Source organism: Schistocerca americana, unplaced genomic scaffold, assembly GCF_021461395.2.
Source record: "Schistocerca americana isolate TAMUIC-IGC-003095 unplaced genomic scaffold, iqSchAmer2.1 HiC_scaffold_721, whole genome shotgun sequence".
Classification (NCBI taxonomy): domain Eukaryota; kingdom Metazoa; phylum Arthropoda; class Insecta; order Orthoptera; family Acrididae; genus Schistocerca; species Schistocerca americana.
This window is the reverse complement of record NW_025726480.1, coordinates 17476-36715: the sequence shown is the minus strand read 5'-3', so window position 1 is coordinate 36715 and position 19240 is coordinate 17476. Positions and strand designations below refer to the sequence as shown.

The 19240-nt window shown below is 54.8% G+C and overlaps 20 non-coding genes across 20 annotated transcripts; all 20 read left to right on the top strand.

Moving 5' to 3' along the window:
- The first annotated feature begins 348 nt into the window (after positions 1–348).
- Positions 349–467, top strand: LOC124589732. Its single transcript, XR_006976225.1, has one exon. It is a non-coding gene; the product is annotated as a 5S ribosomal RNA (ribosomal RNA).
- An 853-nt stretch (positions 468–1320) lies between these two features.
- Positions 1321–1439, top strand: LOC124589731. Its single transcript, XR_006976224.1, has one exon. It is a non-coding gene; the product is annotated as a 5S ribosomal RNA (ribosomal RNA).
- Positions 1440–2292: 853 nt separating this feature from the next.
- LOC124589730 lies at positions 2293–2411 on the top strand. The gene has a single exon (XR_006976223.1). It is a non-coding gene; the product is annotated as a 5S ribosomal RNA (ribosomal RNA).
- An 852-nt stretch (positions 2412–3263) lies between these two features.
- On the top strand, positions 3264–3382 carry LOC124589728. Its single transcript, XR_006976221.1, has one exon. It is a non-coding gene; the product is annotated as a 5S ribosomal RNA (ribosomal RNA).
- Positions 3383–4245: 863 nt separating this feature from the next.
- On the top strand, positions 4246–4364 carry LOC124589727. Its single transcript, XR_006976220.1, has one exon. It is a non-coding gene; the product is annotated as a 5S ribosomal RNA (ribosomal RNA).
- An 853-nt stretch (positions 4365–5217) lies between these two features.
- On the top strand, positions 5218–5336 carry LOC124589726. Its single transcript, XR_006976219.1, has one exon. It is a non-coding gene; the product is annotated as a 5S ribosomal RNA (ribosomal RNA).
- An 819-nt stretch (positions 5337–6155) lies between these two features.
- Positions 6156–6274, top strand: LOC124589725. Its single transcript, XR_006976218.1, has one exon. It is a non-coding gene; the product is annotated as a 5S ribosomal RNA (ribosomal RNA).
- Positions 6275–7135: 861 nt separating this feature from the next.
- On the top strand, positions 7136–7254 carry LOC124589724. The gene has a single exon (XR_006976217.1). It is a non-coding gene; the product is annotated as a 5S ribosomal RNA (ribosomal RNA).
- An 853-nt stretch (positions 7255–8107) lies between these two features.
- LOC124589723 lies at positions 8108–8226 on the top strand. The gene has a single exon (XR_006976216.1). It is a non-coding gene; the product is annotated as a 5S ribosomal RNA (ribosomal RNA).
- An 857-nt stretch (positions 8227–9083) lies between these two features.
- Positions 9084–9202, top strand: LOC124589722. Its single transcript, XR_006976215.1, has one exon. It is a non-coding gene; the product is annotated as a 5S ribosomal RNA (ribosomal RNA).
- An 853-nt stretch (positions 9203–10055) lies between these two features.
- Positions 10056–10174, top strand: LOC124589721. Its single transcript, XR_006976214.1, has one exon. It is a non-coding gene; the product is annotated as a 5S ribosomal RNA (ribosomal RNA).
- An 853-nt stretch (positions 10175–11027) lies between these two features.
- Positions 11028–11146, top strand: LOC124589720. The gene has a single exon (XR_006976213.1). It is a non-coding gene; the product is annotated as a 5S ribosomal RNA (ribosomal RNA).
- An 858-nt stretch (positions 11147–12004) lies between these two features.
- On the top strand, positions 12005–12123 carry LOC124589719. The gene has a single exon (XR_006976212.1). It is a non-coding gene; the product is annotated as a 5S ribosomal RNA (ribosomal RNA).
- Positions 12124–12967: 844 nt separating this feature from the next.
- Positions 12968–13086, top strand: LOC124589715. The gene has a single exon (XR_006976210.1). It is a non-coding gene; the product is annotated as a 5S ribosomal RNA (ribosomal RNA).
- Positions 13087–13939: 853 nt separating this feature from the next.
- Positions 13940–14058, top strand: LOC124589714. The gene has a single exon (XR_006976209.1). It is a non-coding gene; the product is annotated as a 5S ribosomal RNA (ribosomal RNA).
- Positions 14059–14911: 853 nt separating this feature from the next.
- LOC124589713 lies at positions 14912–15030 on the top strand. The gene has a single exon (XR_006976208.1). It is a non-coding gene; the product is annotated as a 5S ribosomal RNA (ribosomal RNA).
- An 858-nt stretch (positions 15031–15888) lies between these two features.
- Positions 15889–16007, top strand: LOC124589712. Its single transcript, XR_006976207.1, has one exon. It is a non-coding gene; the product is annotated as a 5S ribosomal RNA (ribosomal RNA).
- Positions 16008–16860: 853 nt separating this feature from the next.
- On the top strand, positions 16861–16979 carry LOC124589711. Its single transcript, XR_006976206.1, has one exon. It is a non-coding gene; the product is annotated as a 5S ribosomal RNA (ribosomal RNA).
- An 853-nt stretch (positions 16980–17832) lies between these two features.
- LOC124589710 lies at positions 17833–17951 on the top strand. Its single transcript, XR_006976205.1, has one exon. It is a non-coding gene; the product is annotated as a 5S ribosomal RNA (ribosomal RNA).
- An 853-nt stretch (positions 17952–18804) lies between these two features.
- On the top strand, positions 18805–18923 carry LOC124589709. Its single transcript, XR_006976204.1, has one exon. It is a non-coding gene; the product is annotated as a 5S ribosomal RNA (ribosomal RNA).
- Positions 18924–19240: the final 317 nt, after the last annotated feature.

Sequence of the window (19240 nt, the reverse complement as noted above, 5' to 3'; positions counted from 1 at the left end):
CCACATCGCTACCAGTGGCGCCCTCCAGCACGACACTGCACCACCCCGCACAGGCCCTCCGCTGGACACCAGGGACAAGATGCGTCCTCCGCTAGTGTCGAAGGCTGCACGCGCCCAGCGAATGACAGGAGGTGCAACGAGCAGCAGTGCGTCTCACACACGCGGCGGTGCGCCCGCTAATTCGGCCGTCGCTCTGCTGGGACGCCGGGCGCGCCCCCCGCGCGCGTCCTCGAGGAACTGGCTGTTGCGGAAGGAAGTACTTTCGTCAAATGCGGCGGAAAACTAACATTTTGTGTGTTGGGAAAAAAGCCGAACGCGAATTCTGCCGTGCTCCTACATTAGATGCGCGCCAACGGCCATACCATGATGGATACACCGGTTCTCGTCCGATCACCGAAGTTAAGCATCATTGGGCCCAGTTAGTACTTGGATGGGTGACCACCTGGGAAACCTGGGTGCTGTTGGCTACCTTCCTTTTTTTTTTTCGTTTTGCTATTTTGTCGCTACCCCTGCCAGCCCAATTTTCAAACTACCTTTCTGTTGTGACAAAGATGCTTCCTTATGCCTTTTAAACTACTGTAATGGAACGAAAATGCAGTAATTAACTCGGTTTGAGGGAGAATGTGCTAACCAAGTTTGCCAAGAAGACTTTGAAAACGACAAAACAGTACGAATCGGCAGGTGATTTCTGAAATACGTCACCGCCTATTGTTGTGTAGGAGTGTAGAGTTCCAAATTTGGTTTGTAATCATGACTTTATTCCTTAGTCGTCTCGTCTCGTCCCGCAGACGTTTGTCGTGCTTGCGCTGTCATATGGACCACGACCCGAGCGGCAGCGAGCGGCAGTCGAGCAAAGTCGGGACAAGTCGGGACGGGGACAGGGACAGGAATGGTGCGAATGCACTGCAAACTACGCAGACACCTGGTGTGAGGCGAGGCGAGGCGAGGCGAGGCGAGGCGAGGCGAGGCAGCCCACATCGCTACCAGTGGCGCCCTCCAGCACGACACTGCACCACCCCGCACAGGCCCTCCGCTGGACACCAGGGACAAGATGCGTCCTCCGCTAGTGTCGAAGGCTGCACGCGCCCAGCGAATGACAGGAGGTGCAACGAGCAGCAGTGCGTCTCACACACGCGGCGGTGCGCCCGCTAATTCGGCCGTCGCTCTGCTGGGACGCCGGGCGCGCCCCCCGCGCGCGTCCTCGAGGAACTGGCTGTTGCGGAAGGAAGTACTTTCGTCAAATGCGGCGGAAAACTAACATTTTGTGTGTTGGGAAAAAAGCCGAACGCGAATTCTGCCGTGCTCCTACATTAGATGCGCGCCAACGGCCATACCATGATGGATACACCGGTTCTCGTCCGATCACCGAAGTTAAGCATCATTGGGCCCAGTTAGTACTTGGATGGGTGACCACCTGGGAAACCTGGGTGCTGTTGGCTACCTTCCTTTTTTTTTTTCGTTTTGCTATTTTGTCGCTACCCCTGCCAGCCCAATTTTCAAACTACCTTTCTGTTGTGACAAAGATGCTTCCTTATGCCTTTTAAACTACTGTAATGGAACGAAAATGCAGTAATTAACTCGGTTTGAGGGAGAATGTGCTAACCAAGTTTGCCAAGAAGACTTTGAAAACGACAAAACAGTACGAATCGGCAGGTGATTTCTGAAATACGTCACCGCCTATTGTTGTGTAGGAGTGTAGAGTTCCAAATTTGGTTTGTAATCATGACTTTATTCCTTAGTCGTCTCGTCTCGTCCCGCAGACGTTTGTCGTGCTTGCGCTGTCATATGGACCACGACCCGAGCGGCAGCGAGCGGCAGTCGAGCAAAGTCGGGACAAGTCGGGACGGGGACAGGGACAGGAATGGTGCGAATGCACTGCAAACTACGCAGACACCTGGTGTGAGGCGAGGCGAGGCGAGGCGAGGCGAGGCGAGGCGAGGCAGCCCACATCGCTACCAGTGGCGCCCTCCAGCACGACACTGCACCACCCCGCACAGGCCCTCCGCTGGACACCAGGGACAAGATGCGTCCTCCGCTAGTGTCGAAGGCTGCACGCGCCCAGCGAATGACAGGAGGTGCAACGAGCAGCAGTGCGTCTCACACACGCGGCGGTGCGCCCGCTAATTCGGCCGTCGCTCTGCTGGGACGCCGGGCGCGCCCCCCGCGCGCGTCCTCGAGGAACTGGCTGTTGCGGAAGGAAGTACTTTCGTCAAATGCGGCGGAAAACTAACATTTTGTGTGTTGGGAAAAAAGCCGAACGCGAATTCTGCCGTGCTCCTACATTAGATGCGCGCCAACGGCCATACCATGATGGATACACCGGTTCTCGTCCGATCACCGAAGTTAAGCATCATTGGGCCCAGTTAGTACTTGGATGGGTGACCACCTGGGAAACCTGGGTGCTGTTGGCTACCTTCCTTTTTTTTTTCGTTTTGCTATTTTGTCGCTACCCCTGCCAGCCCAATTTTCAAACTACCTTTCTGTTGTGACAAAGATGCTTCCTTATGCCTTTTAAACTACTGTAATGGAACGAAAATGCAGTAATTAACTCGGTTTGAGGGAGAATGTGCTAACCAAGTTTGCCAAGAAGACTTTGAAAACGACAAAACAGTACGAATCGGCAGGTGATTTCTGAAATACGTCACCGCCTATTGTTGTGTAGGAGTGTAGAGTTCCAAATTTGGTTTGTAATCATGACTTTATTCCTTAGTCGTCTCGTCTCGTCCCGCAGACGTTTGTCGTGCTTGCGCTGTCATATGGACCACGACCCGAGCGGCAGCGAGCGGCAGTCGAGCAAAGTCGGGACAAGTCGGGACGGGGACAGGGACAGGAATGGTGCGAATGCACTGCAAACTACGCAGACACCTGGTGTGAGGCGAGGCGAGGCGAGGCGAGGCGAGGCGAGGCGAGGCAGCCCACATCGCTACCAGTGGCGCCCTCCAGCACGACACTGCACCACCCCGCACAGGCCCTCCGCTGGACACCAGGGACAAGATGCGTCCTCCGCTAGTGTCGAAGGCTGCACGCGCCCAGCGAATGACAGGAGGTGCAACGAGCAGCAGTGCGTCTCACACACGCGGCGGTGCGCCCGCTAATTCGGCCGTCGCTCTGCTGGGACGCCGGGCGCGCCCCCCGCGCGCGTCCTCGAGGAACTGGCTGTTGCGGAAGGAAGTACTTTCGTCAAATGCGGCGGAAAACTAACATTTTGTGTGTTGGGAAAAAAGCCGAACGCGAATTCTGCCGTGCTCCTACATTAGATGCGCGCCAACGGCCATACCATGATGGATACACCGGTTCTCGTCCGATCACCGAAGTTAAGCATCATTGGGCCCAGTTAGTACTTGGATGGGTGACCACCTGGGAAACCTGGGTGCTGTTGGCTACCTTCCTTTTTTTTTTTCGTTTTGCTATTTTGTCGCTACCCCTGCCAGCCCAATTTTCAAACTACCTTTCTGTTGTGACAAAGATGCTTCCTTATGCCTTTTAAACTACTGTAATGGAACGAAAATGCAGTAATTAACTCGGTTTGAGGGAGAATGTGCTAACCAAGTTTGCCAAGAAGACTTTGAAAACGACAAAACAGTACGAATCGGCAGGTGATTTCTGAAATACGTCACCGCCTATTGTTGTGTAGGAGTGTAGAGTTCCAAATTTGGTTTGTAATCATGACTTTATTCCTTAGTCGTCTCGTCTCGTCCCGCAGACGTTTGTCGTGCTTGCGCTGTCATATGGACCACGACCCGAGCGGCAGCGAGCGGCAGTCGAGCAAAGTCGGGACAAGTCGGGACGGGGACAGGGACAGGAATGGTGCGAATGCACTGCAAACTACGCAGACACCTGGTGTGAGGCGAGGCGAGGCGAGGCGAGGCGAGGCGAGGCGAGGCGAGGCGAGGCAGCCCACATCGCTACCAGTGGCGCCCTCCAGCACGACACTGCACCACCCCGCACAGGCCCTCCGCTGGACACCAGGGACAAGATGCGTCCTCCGCTAGTGTCGAAGGCTGCACGCGCCCAGCGAATGACAGGAGGTGCAACGAGCAGCAGTGCGTCTCACACACGCGGCGGTGCGCCCGCTAATTCGGCCGTCGCTCTGCTGGGACGCCGGGCGCGCCCCCCGCGCGCGTCCTCGAGGAACTGGCTGTTGCGGAAGGAAGTACTTTCGTCAAATGCGGCGGAAAACTAACATTTTGTGTGTTGGGAAAAAAGCCGAACGCGAATTCTGCCGTGCTCCTACATTAGATGCGCGCCAACGGCCATACCATGATGGATACACCGGTTCTCGTCCGATCACCGAAGTTAAGCATCATTGGGCCCAGTTAGTACTTGGATGGGTGACCACCTGGGAAACCTGGGTGCTGTTGGCTACCTTCCTTTTTTTTTTTCGTTTTGCTATTTTGTCGCTACCCCTGCCAGCCCAATTTTCAAACTACCTTTCTGTTGTGACAAAGATGCTTCCTTATGCCTTTTAAACTACTGTAATGGAACGAAAATGCAGTAATTAACTCGGTTTGAGGGAGAATGTGCTAACCAAGTTTGCCAAGAAGACTTTGAAAACGACAAAACAGTACGAATCGGCAGGTGATTTCTGAAATACGTCACCGCCTATTGTTGTGTAGGAGTGTAGAGTTCCAAATTTGGTTTGTAATCATGACTTTATTCCTTAGTCGTCTCGTCTCGTCCCGCAGACGTTTGTCGTGCTTGCGCTGTCATATGGACCACGACCCGAGCGGCAGCGAGCGGCAGTCGAGCAAAGTCGGGACAAGTCGGGACGGGGACAGGGACAGGAATGGTGCGAATGCACTGCAAACTACGCAGACACCTGGTGTGAGGCGAGGCGAGGCGAGGCGAGGCGAGGCGAGGCGAGGCAGCCCACATCGCTACCAGTGGCGCCCTCCAGCACGACACTGCACCACCCCGCACAGGCCCTCCGCTGGACACCAGGGACAAGATGCGTCCTCCGCTAGTGTCGAAGGCTGCACGCGCCCAGCGAATGACAGGAGGTGCAACGAGCAGCAGTGCGTCTCACACACGCGGCGGTGCGCCCGCTAATTCGGCCGTCGCTCTGCTGGGACGCCGGGCGCGCCCCCCGCGCGCGTCCTCGAGGAACTGGCTGTTGCGGAAGGAAGTACTTTCGTCAAATGCGGCGGAAAACTAACATTTTGTGTGTTGGGAAAAAAGCCGAACGCGAATTCTGCCGTGCTCCTACATTAGATGCGCGCCAACGGCCATACCATGATGGATACACCGGTTCTCGTCCGATCACCGAAGTTAAGCATCATTGGGCCCAGTTAGTACTTGGATGGGTGACCACCTGGGAAACCTGGGTGCTGTTGGCTACCTTCCTTTTTTTTTTTCGTTTTGCTATTTTGTCGCTACCCCTGCCAGCCCAATTTTCAAACTACCTTTCTGTTGTGACAAAGATGCTTCCTTATGCCTTTTAAACTACTGTAATGGAACGAAAATGCAGTAATTAACTCGGTTTGAGGGAGAAACGACAAAACAGTACGAATCGGCAGGTGATTTCTGAAATACGTCACCGCCTATTGTTGTGTAGGAGTGTAGAGTTCCAAATTTGGTTTGTAATCATGACTTTATTCCTTAGTCGTCTCGTCTCGTCCCGCAGACGTTTGTCGTGCTTGCGCTGTCATATGGACCACGACCCGAGCGGCAGCGAGCGGCAGTCGAGCAAAGTCGGGACAAGTCGGGACGGGGACAGGGACAGGAATGGTGCGAATGCACTGCAAACTACGCAGACACCTGGTGTGAGGCGAGGCGAGGCGAGGCGAGGCGAGGCGAGGCGAGGCAGCCCACATCGCTACCAGTGGCGCCCTCCAGCACGACACTGCACCACCCCGCACAGGCCCTCCGCTGGACACCAGGGACAAGATGCGTCCTCCGCTAGTGTCGAAGGCTGCACGCGCCCAGCGAATGACAGGAGGTGCAACGAGCAGCAGTGCGTCTCACACACGCGGCGGTGCGCCCGCTAATTCGGCCGTCGCTCTGCTGGGACGCCGGGCGCGCCCCCCGCGCGCGTCCTCGAGGAACTGGCTGTTGCGGAAGGAAGTACTTTCGTCAAATGCGGCGGAAAACTAACATTTTGTGTGTTGGGAAAAAAGCCGAACGCGAATTCTGCCGTGCTCCTACATTAGATGCGCGCCAACGGCCATACCATGATGGATACACCGGTTCTCGTCCGATCACCGAAGTTAAGCATCATTGGGCCCAGTTAGTACTTGGATGGGTGACCACCTGGGAAACCTGGGTGCTGTTGGCTACCTTCCTTTTTTTTTTTCGTTTTGCTATTTTGTCGCTACCCCTGCCAGCCCAATTTTCAAACTACCTTTCTGTTGTGACAAAGATGCTTCCTTATGCCTTTTAAACTACTGTAATGGAACGAAAATGCAGTAATTAACTCGGTTTGAGGGAGAATGTGCTAACCAAGTTTGCCAAGAAGACTTTGAAAACGACAAAACAGTACGAATCGGCAGGTGATTTCTGAAATACGTCACCGCCTATTGTTGTGTAGGAGTGTAGAGTTCCAAATTTGGTTTGTAATCATGACTTTATTCCTTAGTCGTCTCGTCTCGTCCCGCAGACGTTTGTCGTGCTTGCGCTGTCATATGGACCACGACCCGAGCGGCAGCGAGCGGCAGTCGAGCAAAGTCGGGACAAGTCGGGACGGGGACAGGGACAGGAATGGTGCGAATGCACTGCAAACTACGCAGACACCTGGTGTGAGGCGAGGCGAGGCGAGGCGAGGCGAGGCGAGGCGAGGCAGCGAGGCAGCCCACATCGCTACCAGTGGCGCCCTCCAGCACGACACTGCACCACCCCGCACAGGCCCTCCGCTGGACACCAGGGACAAGATGCGTCCTCCGCTAGTGTCGAAGGCTGCACGCGCCCAGCGAATGACAGGAGGTGCAACGAGCAGCAGTGCGTCTCACACACGCGGCGGTGCGCCCGCTAATTCGGCCGTCGCTCTGCTGGGACGCCGGGCGCGCCCCCCGCGCGCGTCCTCGAGGAACTGGCTGTTGCGGAAGGAAGTACTTTCGTCAAATGCGGCGGAAAACTAACATTTTGTGTGTTGGGAAAAAAGCCGAACGCGAATTCTGCCGTGCTCCTACATTAGATGCGCGCCAACGGCCATACCATGATGGATACACCGGTTCTCGTCCGATCACCGAAGTTAAGCATCATTGGGCCCAGTTAGTACTTGGATGGGTGACCACCTGGGAAACCTGGGTGCTGTTGGCTACCTTCCTTTTTTTTTTTCGTTTTGCTATTTTGTCGCTACCCCTGCCAGCCCAATTTTCAAACTACCTTTCTGTTGTGACAAAGATGCTTCCTTATGCCTTTTAAACTACTGTAATGGAACGAAAATGCAGTAATTAACTCGGTTTGAGGGAGAATGTGCTAACCAAGTTTGCCAAGAAGACTTTGAAAACGACAAAACAGTACGAATCGGCAGGTGATTTCTGAAATACGTCACCGCCTATTGTTGTGTAGGAGTGTAGAGTTCCAAATTTGGTTTGTAATCATGACTTTATTCCTTAGTCGTCTCGTCTCGTCCCGCAGACGTTTGTCGTGCTTGCGCTGTCATATGGACCACGACCCGAGCGGCAGCGAGCGGCAGTCGAGCAAAGTCGGGACAAGTCGGGACGGGGACAGGGACAGGAATGGTGCGAATGCACTGCAAACTACGCAGACACCTGGTGTGAGGCGAGGCGAGGCGAGGCGAGGCGAGGCGAGGCGAGGCAGCCCACATCGCTACCAGTGGCGCCCTCCAGCACGACACTGCACCACCCCGCACAGGCCCTCCGCTGGACACCAGGGACAAGATGCGTCCTCCGCTAGTGTCGAAGGCTGCACGCGCCCAGCGAATGACAGGAGGTGCAACGAGCAGCAGTGCGTCTCACACACGCGGCGGTGCGCCCGCTAATTCGGCCGTCGCTCTGCTGGGACGCCGGGCGCGCCCCCCGCGCGCGTCCTCGAGGAACTGGCTGTTGCGGAAGGAAGTACTTTCGTCAAATGCGGCGGAAAACTAACATTTTGTGTGTTGGGAAAAAAGCCGAACGCGAATTCTGCCGTGCTCCTACATTAGATGCGCGCCAACGGCCATACCATGATGGATACACCGGTTCTCGTCCGATCACCGAAGTTAAGCATCATTGGGCCCAGTTAGTACTTGGATGGGTGACCACCTGGGAAACCTGGGTGCTGTTGGCTACCTTCCTTTTTTTTTTTCGTTTTGCTATTTTGTCGCTACCCCTGCCAGCCCAATTTTCAAACTACCTTTCTGTTGTGACAAAGATGCTTCCTTATGCCTTTTAAACTACTGTAATGGAACGAAAATGCAGTAATTAACTCGGTTTGAGGGAGAATGTGCTAACCAAGTTTGCCAAGAAGACTTTGAAAACGACAAAACAGTACGAATCGGCAGGTGATTTCTGAAATACGTCACCGCCTATTGTTGTGTAGGAGTGTAGAGTTCCAAATTTGGTTTGTAATCATGACTTTATTCCTTAGTCGTCTCGTCTCGTCCCGCAGACGTTTGTCGTGCTTGCGCTGTCATATGGACCACGACCCGAGCGGCAGCGAGCGGCAGTCGAGCAAAGTCGGGACAAGTCGGGACGGGGACAGGGACAGGAATGGTGCGAATGCACTGCAAACTACGCAGACACCTGGTGTGAGGCGAGGCGAGGCGAGGCGAGGCGAGGCGAGGCGAGGCGAGGCAGCCACATCGCTACCAGTGGCGCCCTCCAGCACGACACTGCACCACCCCGCACAGGCCCTCCGCTGGACACCAGGGACAAGATGCGTCCTCCGCTAGTGTCGAAGGCTGCACGCGCCCAGCGAATGACAGGAGGTGCAACGAGCAGCAGTGCGTCTCACACACGCGGCGGTGCGCCCGCTAATTCGGCCGTCGCTCTGCTGGGACGCCGGGCGCGCCCCCCGCGCGCGTCCTCGAGGAACTGGCTGTTGCGGAAGGAAGTACTTTCGTCAAATGCGGCGGAAAACTAACATTTTGTGTGTTGGGAAAAAAGCCGAACGCGAATTCTGCCGTGCTCCTACATTAGATGCGCGCCAACGGCCATACCATGATGGATACACCGGTTCTCGTCCGATCACCGAAGTTAAGCATCATTGGGCCCAGTTAGTACTTGGATGGGTGACCACCTGGGAAACCTGGGTGCTGTTGGCTACCTTCCTTTTTTTTTTTCGTTTTGCTATTTTGTCGCTACCCCTGCCAGCCCAATTTTCAAACTACCTTTCTGTTGTGACAAAGATGCTTCCTTATGCCTTTTAAACTACTGTAATGGAACGAAAATGCAGTAATTAACTCGGTTTGAGGGAGAATGTGCTAACCAAGTTTGCCAAGAAGACTTTGAAAACGACAAAACAGTACGAATCGGCAGGTGATTTCTGAAATACGTCACCGCCTATTGTTGTGTAGGAGTGTAGAGTTCCAAATTTGGTTTGTAATCATGACTTTATTCCTTAGTCGTCTCGTCTCGTCCCGCAGACGTTTGTCGTGCTTGCGCTGTCATATGGACCACGACCCGAGCGGCAGCGAGCGGCAGTCGAGCAAAGTCGGGACAAGTCGGGACGGGGACAGGGACAGGAATGGTGCGAATGCACTGCAAACTACGCAGACACCTGGTGTGAGGCGAGGCGAGGCGAGGCGAGGCGAGGCGAGGCGAGGCAGCCCACATCGCTACCAGTGGCGCCCTCCAGCACGACACTGCACCACCCCGCACAGGCCCTCCGCTGGACACCAGGGACAAGATGCGTCCTCCGCTAGTGTCGAAGGCTGCACGCGCCCAGCGAATGACAGGAGGTGCAACGAGCAGCAGTGCGTCTCACACACGCGGCGGTGCGCCCGCTAATTCGGCCGTCGCTCTGCTGGGACGCCGGGCGCGCCCCCCGCGCGCGTCCTCGAGGAACTGGCTGTTGCGGAAGGAAGTACTTTCGTCAAATGCGGCGGAAAACTAACATTTTGTGTGTTGGGAAAAAAGCCGAACGCGAATTCTGCCGTGCTCCTACATTAGATGCGCGCCAACGGCCATACCATGATGGATACACCGGTTCTCGTCCGATCACCGAAGTTAAGCATCATTGGGCCCAGTTAGTACTTGGATGGGTGACCACCTGGGAAACCTGGGTGCTGTTGGCTACCTTCCTTTTTTTTTTTCGTTTTGCTATTTTGTCGCTACCCCTGCCAGCCCAATTTTCAAACTACCTTTCTGTTGTGACAAAGATGCTTCCTTATGCCTTTTAAACTACTGTAATGGAACGAAAATGCAGTAATTAACTCGGTTTGAGGGAGAATGTGCTAACCAAGTTTGCCAAGAAGACTTTGAAAACGACAAAACAGTACGAATCGGCAGGTGATTTCTGAAATACGTCACCGCCTATTGTTGTGTAGGAGTGTAGAGTTCCAAATTTGGTTTGTAATCATGACTTTATTCCTTAGTCGTCTCGTCTCGTCCCGCAGACGTTTGTCGTGCTTGCGCTGTCATATGGACCACGACCCGAGCGGCAGCGAGCGGCAGTCGAGCAAAGTCGGGACAAGTCGGGACGGGGACAGGGACAGGAATGGTGCGAATGCACTGCAAACTACGCAGACACCTGGTGTGAGGCGAGGCGAGGCGAGGCGAGGCGAGGCGAGGCGAGGCAGCCCACATCGCTACCAGTGGCGCCCTCCAGCACGACACTGCACCACCCCGCACAGGCCCTCCGCTGGACACCAGGGACAAGATGCGTCCTCCGCTAGTGTCGAAGGCTGCACGCGCCCAGCGAATGACAGGAGGTGCAACGAGCAGCAGTGCGTCTCACACACGCGGCGGTGCGCCCGCTAATTCGGCCGTCGCTCTGCTGGGACGCCGGGCGCGCCCCCCGCGCGCGTCCTCGAGGAACTGGCTGTTGCGGAAGGAAGTACTTTCGTCAAATGCGGCGGAAAACTAACATTTTGTGTGTTGGGAAAAAAGCCGAACGCGAATTCTGCCGTGCTCCTACATTAGATGCGCGCCAACGGCCATACCATGATGGATACACCGGTTCTCGTCCGATCACCGAAGTTAAGCATCATTGGGCCCAGTTAGTACTTGGATGGGTGACCACCTGGGAAACCTGGGTGCTGTTGGCTACCTTCCTTTTTTTTTTTCGTTTTGCTATTTTGTCGCTACCCCTGCCAGCCCAATTTTCAAACTACCTTTCTGTTGTGACAAAGATGCTTCCTTATGCCTTTTAAACTACTGTAATGGAACGAAAATGCAGTAATTAACTCGGTTTGAGGGAGAATGTGCTAACCAAGTTTGCCAAGAAGACTTTGAAAACGACAAAACAGTACGAATCGGCAGGTGATTTCTGAAATACGTCACCGCCTATTGTTGTGTAGGAGTGTAGAGTTCCAAATTTGGTTTGTAATCATGACTTTATTCCTTAGTCGTCTCGTCTCGTCCCGCAGACGTTTGTCGTGCTTGCGCTGTCATATGGACCACGACCCGAGCGGCAGCGAGCGGCAGTCGAGCAAAGTCGGGACAAGTCGGGACGGGGACAGGGACAGGAATGGTGCGAATGCACTGCAAACTACGCAGACACCTGGTGTGAGGCGAGGCGAGGCGAGGCGAGGCGAGGCGAGGCGAGGCGAGGCAGCCCACATCGCTACCAGTGGCGCCCTCCAGCACGACACTGCACCACCCCGCACAGGCCCTCCGCTGGACACCAGGGACAAGATGCGTCCTCCGCTAGTGTCGAAGGCTGCACGCGCCCAGCGAATGACAGGAGGTGCAACGAGCAGCAGTGCGTCTCACACACGCGGCGGTGCGCCCGCTAATTCGGCCGTCGCTCTGCTGGGACGCCGGGCGCGCCCCCCGCGCGCGTCCTCGAGGAACTGGCTGTTGCGGAAGGAAGTACTTTCGTCAAATGCGGCGGAAAACTAACATTTTGTGTGTTGGGAAAAAAGCCGAACGCGAATTCTGCCGTGCTCCTACATTAGATGCGCGCCAACGGCCATACCATGATGGATACACCGGTTCTCGTCCGATCACCGAAGTTAAGCATCATTGGGCCCAGTTAGTACTTGGATGGGTGACCACCTGGGAAACCTGGGTGCTGTTGGCTACCTTCCTTTTTTTTTTTCGTTTTGCTATTTTGTCGCTACCCCTGCCAGCCCAATTTTCAAACTACCTTTCTGTTGTGACAAAGATGCTTCCTTATGCCTTTTAAACTACACGAAAATGCAGTAATTAACTCGGTTTGAGGGAGAATGTGCTAACCAAGTTTGCCAAGAAGACTTTGAAAACGACAAAACAGTACGAATCGGCAGGTGATTTCTGAAATACGTCACCGCCTATTGTTGTGTAGGAGTGTAGAGTTCCAAATTTGGTTTGTAATCATGACTTTATTCCTTAGTCGTCTCGTCTCGTCCCGCAGACGTTTGTCGTGCTTGCGCTGTCATATGGACCACGACCCGAGCGGCAGCGAGCGGCAGTCGAGCAAAGTCGGGACAAGTCGGGACGGGGACAGGGACAGGAATGGTGCGAATGCACTGCAAACTACGCAGACACCTGGTGTGAGGCGAGGCGAGGCGAGGCGAGGCGAGGCGAGGCGAGGCAGCCCACATCGCTACCAGTGGCGCCCTCCAGCACGACACTGCACCACCCCGCACAGGCCCTCCGCTGGACACCAGGGACAAGATGCGTCCTCCGCTAGTGTCGAAGGCTGCACGCGCCCAGCGAATGACAGGAGGTGCAACGAGCAGCAGTGCGTCTCACACACGCGGCGGTGCGCCCGCTAATTCGGCCGTCGCTCTGCTGGGACGCCGGGCGCGCCCCCCGCGCGCGTCCTCGAGGAACTGGCTGTTGCGGAAGGAAGTACTTTCGTCAAATGCGGCGGAAAACTAACATTTTGTGTGTTGGGAAAAAAGCCGAACGCGAATTCTGCCGTGCTCCTACATTAGATGCGCGCCAACGGCCATACCATGATGGATACACCGGTTCTCGTCCGATCACCGAAGTTAAGCATCATTGGGCCCAGTTAGTACTTGGATGGGTGACCACCTGGGAAACCTGGGTGCTGTTGGCTACCTTCCTTTTTTTTTTTCGTTTTGCTATTTTGTCGCTACCCCTGCCAGCCCAATTTTCAAACTACCTTTCTGTTGTGACAAAGATGCTTCCTTATGCCTTTTAAACTACTGTAATGGAACGAAAATGCAGTAATTAACTCGGTTTGAGGGAGAATGTGCTAACCAAGTTTGCCAAGAAGACTTTGAAAACGACAAAACAGTACGAATCGGCAGGTGATTTCTGAAATACGTCACCGCCTATTGTTGTGTAGGAGTGTAGAGTTCCAAATTTGGTTTGTAATCATGACTTTATTCCTTAGTCGTCTCGTCTCGTCCCGCAGACGTTTGTCGTGCTTGCGCTGTCATATGGACCACGACCCGAGCGGCAGCGAGCGGCAGTCGAGCAAAGTCGGGACAAGTCGGGACGGGGACAGGGACAGGAATGGTGCGAATGCACTGCAAACTACGCAGACACCTGGTGTGAGGCGAGGCGAGGCGAGGCGAGGCGAGGCGAGGCGAGGCAGCCCACATCGCTACCAGTGGCGCCCTCCAGCACGACACTGCACCACCCCGCACAGGCCCTCCGCTGGACACCAGGGACAAGATGCGTCCTCCGCTAGTGTCGAAGGCTGCACGCGCCCAGCGAATGACAGGAGGTGCAACGAGCAGCAGTGCGTCTCACACACGCGGCGGTGCGCCCGCTAATTCGGCCGTCGCTCTGCTGGGACGCCGGGCGCGCCCCCCGCGCGCGTCCTCGAGGAACTGGCTGTTGCGGAAGGAAGTACTTTCGTCAAATGCGGCGGAAAACTAACATTTTGTGTGTTGGGAAAAAAGCCGAACGCGAATTCTGCCGTGCTCCTACATTAGATGCGCGCCAACGGCCATACCATGATGGATACACCGGTTCTCGTCCGATCACCGAAGTTAAGCATCATTGGGCCCAGTTAGTACTTGGATGGGTGACCACCTGGGAAACCTGGGTGCTGTTGGCTACCTTCCTTTTTTTTTTTCGTTTTGCTATTTTGTCGCTACCCCTGCCAGCCCAATTTTCAAACTACCTTTCTGTTGTGACAAAGATGCTTCCTTATGCCTTTTAAACTACTGTAATGGAACGAAAATGCAGTAATTAACTCGGTTTGAGGGAGAATGTGCTAACCAAGTTTGCCAAGAAGACTTTGAAAACGACAAAACAGTACGAATCGGCAGGTGATTTCTGAAATACGTCACCGCCTATTGTTGTGTAGGAGTGTAGAGTTCCAAATTTGGTTTGTAATCATGACTTTATTCCTTAGTCGTCTCGTCTCGTCCCGCAGACGTTTGTCGTGCTTGCGCTGTCATATGGACCACGACCCGAGCGGCAGCGAGCGGCAGTCGAGCAAAGTCGGGACAAGTCGGGACGGGGACAGGGACAGGAATGGTGCGAATGCACTGCAAACTACGCAGACACCTGGTGTGAGGCGAGGCGAGGCGAGGCGAGGCGAGGCGAGGCGAGGCAGCCCACATCGCTACCAGTGGCGCCCTCCAGCACGACACTGCACCACCCCGCACAGGCCCTCCGCTGGACACCAGGGACAAGATGCGTCCTCCGCTAGTGTCGAAGGCTGCACGCGCCCAGCGAATGACAGGAGGTGCAACGAGCAGCAGTGCGTCTCACACACGCGGCGGTGCGCCCGCTAATTCGGCCGTCGCTCTGCTGGGACGCCGGGCGCGCCCCCCGCGCGCGTCCTCGAGGAACTGGCTGTTGCGGAAGGAAGTACTTTCGTCAAATGCGGCGGAAAACTAACATTTTGTGTGTTGGGAAAAAAGCCGAACGCGAATTCTGCCGTGCTCCTACATTAGATGCGCGCCAACGGCCATACCATGATGGATACACCGGTTCTCGTCCGATCACCGAAGTTAAGCATCATTGGGCCCAGTTAGTACTTGGATGGGTGACCACCTGGGAAACCTGGGTGCTGTTGGCTACCTTCCTTTTTTTTTTTCGTTTTGCTATTTTGTCGCTACCCCTGCCAGCCCAATTTTCAAACTACCTTTCTGTTGTGACAAAGATGCTTCCTTATGCCTTTTAAACTACTGTAATGGAACGAAAATGCAGTAATTAACTCGGTTTGAGGGAGAATGTGCTAACCAAGTTTGCCAAGAAGACTTTGAAAACGACAAAACAGTACGAATCGGCAGGTGATTTCTGAAATACGTCACCGCCTATTGTTGTGTAGGAGTGTAGAGTTCCAAATTTGGTTTGTAATCATGACTTTATTCCTTAGTCGTCTCGTCTCGTCCCGCAGACGTTTGTCGTGCTTGCGCTGTCATATGGACCACGACCCGAGCGGCAGCGAGCGGCAGTCGAGCAAAGTCGGGACAAGTCGGGACGGGGACAGGGACAGGAATGGTGCGAATGCACTGCAAACTACGCAGACACCTGGTGTGAGGCGAGGCGAGGCGAGGCGAGGCGAGGCGAGGCGAGGCGAGGCAGCCCACATCGCTACCAGTGGCGCCCTCCAGCACGACACTGCACCACCCCGCACAGGCCCTCCGCTGGACACCAGGGACAAGATGCGTCCTCCGCTAGTGTCGAAGGCTGCACGCGCCCAGCGAATGACAGGAGGTGCAACGAGCAGCAGTGCGTCTCACACACGCGGCGGTGCGCCCGCTAATTCGGCCGTCGCTCTGCTGGGACGCCGGGCGCGCCCCCCGCGCGCGTCCTCGAGGAACTGGCTGTTGCGGAAGGAAGTACTTTCGTCAAATGCGGCGGAAAACTAACATTTTGTGTGTTGGGAAAAAAGCCGAACGCGAATTCTGCCGTGCTCCTACATTAGATGCGCGCCAACGGCCATACCATGATGGATACACCGGTTCTCGTCCGATCACCGAAGTTAAGCATCATTGGGCCCAGTTAGTACTTGGATGGGTGACCACCTGGGAAACCTGGGTGCTGTTGGCTACCTTCCTTTTTTTTTTTCGTTTTGCTATTTTGTCGCTACCCCTGCCAGCCCAATTTTCAAACTACCTTTCTGTTGTGACAAAGATGCTTCCTTATGCCTTTTAAACTACTGTAATGGAACGAAAATGCAGTAATTAACTCGGTTTGAGGGAGAATGTGCTAACCAAGTTTGCCAAGAAGACTTTGAAAACGACAAAACAGTACGAATCGGCAGGTGATTTCTGAAATACGTCACCGCCTATTGTTGTGTAGGAGTGTAGAGTTCCAAATTTGGTTTGTAATCATGACTTTATTCCTTAGTCGTCTCGTCTCGTCCCGCAGACGTTTGTCGTGCTTGCGCTGTCATATGGACCACGACCCGAGCGGCAGCGAGCGGCAGTCGAGCAAAGTCGGGACAAGTCGGGACGGGGACAGGGACAGGAATGGTGCGAATGCACTGCAAACTACGCAGACACCTGGTGTGAGGCGAGGCGAGGCGAGGCGAGGCGAGGCGAGGCGAGGCAGCCCACATCGCTACCAGTGGCGCCCTCCAGCACGACACTGCACCACCCCGCACAGGCCCTCCGCTGGACACCAGGGACAAGATGCGTCCTCCGCTAGTGTCGAAGGCTGCACGCGCCCAGCGAATGACAGGAGGTGCAACGAGCAGCAGTGCGTCTCACACACGCGGCGGTGCGCCCGCTAATTCGGCCGTCGCTCTGCTGGGACGCCGGGCGCGCCCCCCGCGCGCGTCCTCGAGGAACTGGCTGTTGCGGAAGGAAGTACTTTCGTCAAATGCGGCGGAAAACTAACATTTTGTGTGTTGGGAAAAAAGCCGAACGCGAATTCTGCCGTGCTCCTACATTAGATGCGCGCCAACGGCCATACCATGATGGATACACCGGTTCTCGTCCGATCACCGAAGTTAAGCATCATTGGGCCCAGTTAGTACTTGGATGGGTGACCACCTGGGAAACCTGGGTGCTGTTGGCTACCTTCCTTTTTTTTTTTCGTTTTGCTATTTTGTCGCTACCCCTGCCAGCCCAATTTTCAAACTACCTTTCTGTTGTGACAAAGATGCTTCCTTATGCCTTTTAAACTACTGTAATGGAACGAAAATGCAGTAATTAACTCGGTTTGAGGGAGAATGTGCTAACCAAGTTTGCCAAGAAGACTTTGAAAACGACAAAACAGTACGAATCGGCAGGTGATTTCTGAAATACGTCACCGCCTATTGTTGTGTAGGAGTGTAGAGTTCCAAATTTGGTTTGTAATCATGACTTTATTCCTTAGTCGTCTCGTCTCGTCCCGCAGACGTTTGTCGTGCTTGCGCTGTCATATGGACCACGACCCGAGCGGCAGCGAGCGGCAGTCGAGCAAAGTCGGGACAAGTCGGGACGGGGACAGGGACAGGAATGGTGCGAATGCACTGCAAACTACGCAGACACCTGGTGTGAGGCGAGGCGAGGCGAGGCGAGGCGAGGCGAGGCGAGGCAGCCCACATCGCTACCAGTGGCGCCCTCCAGCACGACACTGCACCACCCCGCACAGGCCCTCCGCTGGACACCAGGGACAAGATGCGTCCTCCGCTAGTGTCGAAGGCTGCACGCGCCCAGCGAATGACAGGAGGTGCAACGAGCAGCAGTGCGTCTCACACACGCGGCGGTGCGCCCGCTAATTCGGCCGTCGCTCTGCTGGGACGCCGGGCGCGCCCCCCGCGCGCGTCCTCGAGGAACTGGCTGTTGCGGAAGGAAGTACTTTCGTCAAATGCGGCGGAAAACTAACATTTTGTGTGTTGGGAAAAAAGCCGAACGCGAATTCTGCCGTGCTCCTACATTAGATGCGCGCCAACGGCCATACCATGATGGATACACCGGTTCTCGTCCGATCACCGAAGTTAAGCATCATTGGGCCCAGTTAGTACTTGGATGGGTGACCACCTGGGAAACCTGGGTGCTGTTGGCTACCTTCCTTTTTTTTTTTCGTTTTGCTATTTTGTCGCTACCCCTGCCAGCCCAATTTTCAAACTACCTTTCTGTTGTGACAAAGATGCTTCCTTATGCCTTTTAAACTACTGTAATGGAACGAAAATGCAGTAATTAACTCGGTTTGAGGGAGAATGTGCTAACCAAGTTTGCCAAGAAGACTTTGAAAACGACAAAACAGTACGAATCGGCAGGTGATTTCTGAAATACGTCACCGCCTATTGTTGTGTAGGAGTGTAGAGTTCCAAATTTGGTTTGTAATCATGACTTTATTCCTTAGTCGTCTCGTCTCGTCCCGCAGACGTTTGTCGTGCTTGCGCTGTCATATGGACCACGACCCGAGCGGCAGCGAGCGGCAGTCGAGCAAAGTCGGGACAAGTCGGGACGGGGACAGGGACAGGAATGGTGCGAATGCACTGCAAACTACGCAGACACCTGGTGTGAGGCGAGGCGAGGCGAGGCGAGGCGAGGCGAGGCGAGGCAGCCCACATCGCTACCAGTGGCGCCCTCCAGCACGACACTGCACCACCCCGCACAGGCCCTCCGCTGGACACCAGGGACAAGATGCGTCCTCCGCTAGTGTCGAAGGCTGCACGCGCCCAGCGAATGACAGGAGGTGCAACGAGCAGCAGTGCGTCTCACACACGCGGCGGTGCGCCCGCTAATTCGGCCGTCGCTCTGCTGGGACGCCGGGCGCGCCCCCCGCGCGCGTCCTCGAGGAACTGGCTGTTGCGGAAGGAAGTACTTTCGTCAAATGCGGCGGAAAACTAACATTTTGTGTGTTGGGAAAAAAGCCGAACGCGAATTCTGCCGTGCTCCTACATTAGATGCGCGCCAACGGCCATACCATGATGGATACACCGGTTCTCGTCCGATCACCGAAGTTAAGCATCATTGGGCCCAGTTAGTACTTGGATGGGTGACCACCTGGGAAACCTGGGTGCTGTTGGCTACCTTCCTTTTTTTTTTTCGTTTTGCTATTTTGTCGCTACCCCTGCCAGCCCAATTTTCAAACTACCTTTCTGTTGTGACAAAGATGCTTCCTTATGCCTTTTAAACTACTGTAATGGAACGAAAATGCAGTAATTAACTCGGTTTGAGGGAGAATGTGCTAACCAAGTTTGCCAAGAAGACTTTGAAAACGACAAAACAGTACGAATCGGCAGGTGATTTCTGAAATACGTCACCGCCTATTGTTGTGTAGGAGTGTAGAGTTCCAAATTTGGTTTGTAATCATGACTTTATTCCTTAGTCGTCTCGTCTCGTCCC